The following is a 7510-nucleotide window of genomic DNA, read 5'->3' on the forward strand; positions in this document are numbered from 1 at the left end:
CATCATGATGGGTTAACTGGCCTGTTTTTATTCTCATCTATCACCCTTCACTGGTGCTCCGCCAGCGTATCCCGTTAGCTCAGGCGGGGTTACCACACCCATAAAACCAAATGCTACTTAGAACATAAGCTGACGGCTCACCAGATAGAAAGTGGTAACCGTCCCTTATAAACTAAGTAATACTATATCGCCCATGATATCCTTCATGCGTTGCTATTCCTAAGGGTTAAGGTGTTATGTCTCTGTACCCTGTATTTTTACTATATTATTATATCCCATACGTCAAACCGGAACATAGTCATGCAAATACAACTACTGTAGGCACCAGTCTCATTAAATTGGTCTCACATATTTAATTGTACTTTAAGTTTTTACTACAGTTTTTGTGAATAGAAAATAAACCGTTTATTCATTAAACTGTTTCGCGGCAGAAATACGAATGGGATAGAGGTGCCCAAGCGAACTGTACGTAGATACATCTATGGATACGTAGTTACGTTTAGCTTCTAGAATGGCAATAGGTTATTACGATTTTCATTCATTTAAATTCTCTGAACGTGTTCAATTCATCACAAGGGAGTATTATTTTGTCAAAGTGTAGTATTAAGGGAAACACGAGCAGGCATGCCTGTAGATACCGTTACGGCCGCCTTTTGTCGGAGGATCAGCAAAAAAAGCTTTTCAGAAACGTACCGCCACCCTCGACATCAAGCAAAAAACATATAAAACAGAAAGAAAGGATCACAAATTAGGGATTCGGGATCGGAATGTTGCACCCGTAATGCATAAACGAACATTTAAGTATTCTCTAAATTATAGACTTTGGAAACTTAGTGGAACTTGTTTGTGCTTGGACGACTGTGCAATGATAAAGATACACATACCAGAGGGAGACTTTGTACAAAAGTTGATTGCTTGGGTACCTCTGTCCCATTCGTGTTTCTACCATGAAGCAGTTGTGTTTGCATGGCTGTGTTTGATTTGAAGGGTGGGATATGGCGTGAATTTACAGGGTACAGAGGAGTAACACTCGAGTCCTCAGGAATTTTTTTTTTTTTTTTTTTTTTTTTTATACAACTTAGAATGGCAAACAAGCTGACGGGCCACCTGATGGAAAGTGGTAACCGTCGCCTATAGACATGAGCAGTACCATGGCAACGCATGGGGGGTATCATGGGCAAAACAGTATACTCTGTTATGTCCATGGTACTGCTCATGTCTATAGGCGACGGTTATCACTTTCCATCAGGTGGACTGTCAGCTTCTTTGCCATTCTAAGTTGTATAAAAAAAATACACTTCTATAAAAATTTTGTGTAATTAAAATTATTTTGAAAATATTATTTCATATTATCCATTTAATTTATTACATTTGACTTTTCGACATGACCCGACTGACTGATAAGTATTAATATAATGGGACATAATTGGAGTTGTTTTGAAATCCACCAAACCACATTCTGGAATCCAATAAGAAATAAATAAATAATATGCAGATTAATCAAAACACAGCCTAAATAAGCTTAATGCCATTTTAATTTCTGCACTAAATATTTTTCTTTATTGTTTATATTTTGCCAGTATTTTTTTATATTTTGGACCTAAATGCATTTCTCTAAGACAAATAATAACAACGATATATAAAGTTGAATTAATTGTAAACTAATTTAATGCACCAATAAATTGTTATGTGCTTTAACAGGGTTCATGATTGACTCTTCATAAGAACATTAAATAGTTTATAATGATTGCGTTAAGGAAATATATATATGTAATATTAAAATAAAAAAATATTTAACGCATATTAGATATAACAATTTTACAAAGCGTGAGAAGGTAGGCAATGGTAAAATGTATTTCCTATTTATTCACTCTGCGACCGATACTCGTCTGAGATATTCTTCAATATCAAAATTTATGTTGTAAAAAAATCTTACCTGCTGTTAAATAGCGGAAAGGACGATTGCCACGTGCGACCAGCGCTCATCTGCAGCTTGTATGTCTTCGGCAACGGTTTTGTATAGCTACGGGGGTTCAGCTGTATTCTTGTTTTATGAACATATGTTGATCTATTTATTTTTGTACTAATATTGTTTAACTCATTAGCTTTATTTAAAAATTGTTTCCTGTTAAGCTTGCATGCCTATTCTGTAATGATTGTTTGTTTTTCTTGAATAAGTCTGTTTTGTTTATTTTTTTTTCTATCTGCTTGCGTATTGGTTAGTGTTGTAAGTACTTTTTTTTTTTAATAAATTTTCCTAAATAATTATTGTATATGATTTTTAACATGAAATAAAATAAATTTATATGCGTGTTCATTTAATTAATTCTTTTGTTTTGTCTTTATATTTTATTGCTTAATTTCTTAAAAGGTGTTAACTTTTATAGTAATCTATAAATTTATAGGATTGCATTTTCCCTACACTACTCTGAATAGAAAGTAAGAATATATGTTATGGTAAAATTTTTAATGTTATGAGTTCTATAGGAATATTTTTTATATTGAATGGTATACTACCCGTATAAACTAATATAAAAAATAATATGAAGAAATAATACGAGTACATATTGTAGATTAGCTATATACCTGCTACTTCGAACGCGTAGATATTATAAGTAGGAAAATTAATAAAATGGAACATTTCTAAATGCCATTTTAAGATTAAACATGCCTTTTCTTTTTCTTTACCTTCAGAAACTTAACTTTTGCGTAATGCTGGAACAAACAAACAGAGAGATAAACAGACATACACACAATTATTTTAAAAGTGTTTTTTTTTTGTTTCTATAACTTTTAAAAAAACTTAAATAATTTATCTTAAATATCTTCCATGTGTAGACATCGTCTAGTTGCAATTTTATTATATTAGTAAGGTTATTGTATTGTGAATTTATTACAAAATAATCTCAAACAATAAAGAAATAGTACGCAAAAGTCCAGTCAACCATTAAATCCAACTAGTACAACAAGTTTGAACGGCGTTCCAAACTTCCAAATCTCATTGTTTCCATAAAAGTTTCAATGAACTACTTGTGATAAAAAATGTAAAGACAGCCGCTTAAATAAGCGATGGATAAACAAGCTCCGGGGGTGTCAAGGTAAGCGCAACGGATGCTTGCGACTTACGTGTGGTACAAACTATAGGTAGAAGCGAGGTTATAGATAGAGAGAGAGAGTTAGAGATATAATATGTTTTATTTGCACCACACAGATTAGAGTGAGTATAAGTACAGGGGAAAGTTCTGTTCAATTAGTATAAGGACTCAATAAAGCAAAATAAAGTGTACTTATATTTTACATAAGTTAGTTTGTTTGTTATATCTTGGCAACACATAGTATTGAAAAGGATATAGGCAAGTACTTATCCTGGTCAGTTAATTTATCGCGGTCATATAAAAGAAGTTGTGTGTGAAAATTAAAATCCTTTGTTTTATTTTCTTTTGTTGTGGGAGAGATGAATATTCATTAATACCTTCTGATTAAAAGTAATAATGTCCGATTCATATATGCTAAATAACTCAGTTTTATAAAGTTTAAACTTCTTTGTTATTGTTTGCTCTTTGTTTCTTATTTATTTTTATGGTACTTACATTAGGAGAAGAAAGGGAATACTAAGAATATTTATGGGTAAATTCTGAGAAAGCGCAGGTACATGTTCCCTTCTGGGAAAGTAATTTAGAAATAGTTACGTATTTTAAAATTTCAAATTTTTACAAATACATACATACATATCTGTCACGCCTGTCTCCTGTTAGGGTAGGCAGAAACAATGGAACGCCAAATGCTTCGATTCAAACAAACCTCTTTCGTTGCTCTTTCTTTTCTTTCGTCTTAAAATTTTTACCGAAATTTAAATACTTTAGGTATATAGGTCAGGTTATAAACGTAGAGCGGTTTCTATGCAAAGCCAAATTCCATAATACTTTTTAAAATAAAACGCTGGATTATAAGATATTCCTCACATAATTCAAGTCACACAAAAATGCATAAATGTAGTCAATCCTCTTATATCTAAAACCGCACTCAAACAAATAAAGCGTCACCGGTGTACAAAGCACTGGGCTTGCTCCACCAACAAGTTAATTACCCAGACCTTGTCTATTGTCACAATAAGTATTCATTGACAATGCCATACCCCATGATGGGTGGTGTTCGTCGATAAAATAAGGCATAATGCCATTCTTTCAGTTTTTGTGATTGTTTTTTTTTTCACAAAACAATTTTAAAACTAAAATATGATGTGGCAACGTGAGTTATGTTTGAAATAGTAAATGGTAAATTTACTACTTCATTTGGTGAACGTACATATTATTTCATTTAAAATAATTCTGGAGTATTTAATAATTGTCTGTATAAAACGTATCTATAAAGAAAAGTATCTAGAGAAATATAAATTAATACTCATATATTTTTTCTTTAGTAGTCTATACGATTATAGAGTGGCTATATAAATACATATACTTTTTATTCAAAAGCAACAGCAGTAAAAGTTAATCTATTTGTAAAAACCCAACGCACAAATCTTTTAGTAAGACTAAACTGAGAACGTAGTTCGTTTTGGGTATTCGTATATTAACTACTAAAAGGTTACTATACTCTCTACCCAAAGGTTGTCTGGAAGAAATTCCTTAGCAATAAGACTGCCTTTTGTACTACACTGTGTTTCAATAGTTCTCGTAATATTAATACAATAGTGCAATAAAGTGTTAAGTAAATAAATAAATAATAAGTTACATTGATTACAAATGTAAACATACAAGTAGCAATTCATTACAAAATATCATAGTAATTACTCGACGGCTCATCTACACGTGGGTCTCGTATTAATTTAAGGCCGTTACTCTATCAGATATTATCTTTCAAAAGATTTAAGGCTCGCGGTGTAACGCGATAAATAAATTTTAATTACAAACCACCACCGCGGCTACCGGAAAAACGAGAGCTAAATAGGGCACAGAAATGGGAAGCTACCTAATTGTAAATTAAAAAGTTCGCGGAGTTACGACACCACAGTCCACAATGACACCCTGCCAGTTGAAAGGGGGTGAGGACCCCGGTCTCAACCCCCTCACTTCACCCCTCGACCCCCAGACGGGGGTTGAGGGTGTAGACGCTCGTGGAAAGCGTGTGACATTTTGTTTTAAAATATTGTCTGCGCGAATACATTCACGTGGATCATTTTTAATCGTCTGTTTGTTTTTCTTTTTTCAGTTGAAACGAAAATGTAAACTCTTATTTTTTATTGTTCAGTGAATAGTCTGTATTGTCTCCAATACTTTCGTAATATTAGTACATACAATGAAAAATGTTTGTTGTAGCTATAAGCCGAGCATTATCTAAAAGTCACATAATTAATATTTACTCTATATTTAACATTTATATTTCTATTTTTACACAAATTTTAAGAAGTGTACCAAAATCCCTTTCATTAAAACAGTGTGCGACAAACGTGTCTTAATTACAATCGATTGATAAGCGCCAGCGCATGGGCGTGAAAGCTCAATAATGTTAACAGGCGTATCATTGGCCATAGTATCTCAAAAGTCAGTACATACACTTGGTCTACTACAATTTTTAGAGAACATTGTTTGGGGGCTTATTCACCTGTGGTTGTTCAGGTAAGCACACCAAATTGTGGTGTCAAGGCCGCCGGCTTTCCTCCAGCATTCCTATCCCACCGCCCACAGGGATATCTCACGTTGTTACGTAACATTTCTACTAAGATTCGGTTACAATTGACACATTTAATTTACCTCTTGTCGGTGCGTTAACTTGTTACTGATAATTCTTAACTTGATTTCATAACTGATGATATATTTCTAGCTGATGTGTACGTACTTTCAAATAGATTTCGTCAGCACGTCGTCCAATAAAGTGAAGGTCGATTACGCAAATACTCTGCTTCGACTAATTAAACAAAAGAATATGATGATATTTTAGATAATTAGTTTAACATTTCTGTTGGTCTTTGAGACAGAGGCTTATGTAATTAATCAATTTAAAAAGATGGAGATTGTCAATTCGTTTATAGAAAAAATAGTTTTTATGATCGTTCTTATTTCTCTTACATTTCGTCATAGTCGTAGAATATTGACGGATATGTATATTTTTAATACTTATCAGATCCGTCAGTATTCTACGACTATGACGATTTTTTTCTGTATAGATTTCTTTTAATATACTATGCTTTATTTGGGTGGACTTTTTTTTTATACCACTGAGGTGGCAAACAAGCATACGGCCCACCTGATGGCAAGTGGTTATCGTAGCCTATGAACACCTGCAATACCAGAGGTATTACGCGTGCGTTGCCGACCCTGAAGAAATTATATTATTTACATGGATATTGGTATTATTTAAAGACATGGATATTATTTACACATAATCTGTAAAAAGTTGATTATATTTATAGTTTCTAAATACCTTTGTATATTAGATTTAATACTGACCAACATCAGAAAATAAGCTACTATTTTCACAAGCACTATAAGAAAGCATTAAAACTTAATATAATAAGTACAATTATATTAATAAATGTTCGATCTTATTTTTAAAATTAAATAAATTGATATAAAATATTTTAAAAATGGAATTACATCGCAAGCGTAAGGTCGACACTGGTGTAAATAAAAGAGACACAATTATCCCTAACGGGATTTGTGCGACCGCCTCTTCATACCCTTCGACCCGTAGAGACTCTCATCTGTGGCGCTGTTTGACCGCCACAAGCTTGTTTTACATATAAAATTATTATTTGCAAAATATACACTACTTCAGCTTTATTTAATTTGAAAACGTAAGATTCGTTAAATAAACAAATAGGATTTTATGTTATAGTATCAAATTCAGTTCAATATAAATTAACTTAAAAGTTATAAATAAGTTTTAATTATTAAATTTGCACTCTGTATTTGTTTTTGCATTTTCCGATTTTGCTTGAATTGATAGAAATTTCTGTTTAGTTATACAAGTTTTATGATTTATTTATTTAAACATATACATATTAATATTAATCTTTTTAAGATGACGTCGGTAACAGAAATAAAATTGGTTCCCGGTAATTTTGGGTTTATTAGAGCTTAATGATATAAAAAAAAAATGCAATAAATTATCTTATTATTAACAGACTACCCCGTTATGTGAAAAAATGTGTTTACAAATCCATGGGCATCTCTAGTTCGTAGCAACTTAGAGCGGCCAATGCACCTTATTGACTGAGACCGACCATTCCCGAAGCCCCACGAGCCATCCCGAACATTTACGACGATAATACTCTCTCATTACAATATTAACTCATTTCCAAACTTTGTTTTGTATTTGAGCAAATAAATTAATTGAATGGATTTAATTAAATTAATAGTTTAGTCATTTAATGTCATGAATTAATTAGTTTAAAACGATTACATATTCAGGTTATTGATTACAGTTTAATTAAATTATTTTCTTTTTTATCTATGTTTTTATAGGTACTAAATATAAAATAAGCTAATTTGTTAACATTTTCTCAAAA

This window comes from Galleria mellonella, unplaced genomic scaffold, assembly GCF_026898425.1.
Source record: "Galleria mellonella isolate WM207_F2 unplaced genomic scaffold, CSIRO_AGI_GalMel_v1 utg173, whole genome shotgun sequence".
NCBI lineage: Eukaryota > Metazoa > Arthropoda > Insecta > Lepidoptera > Pyralidae > Galleria > Galleria mellonella.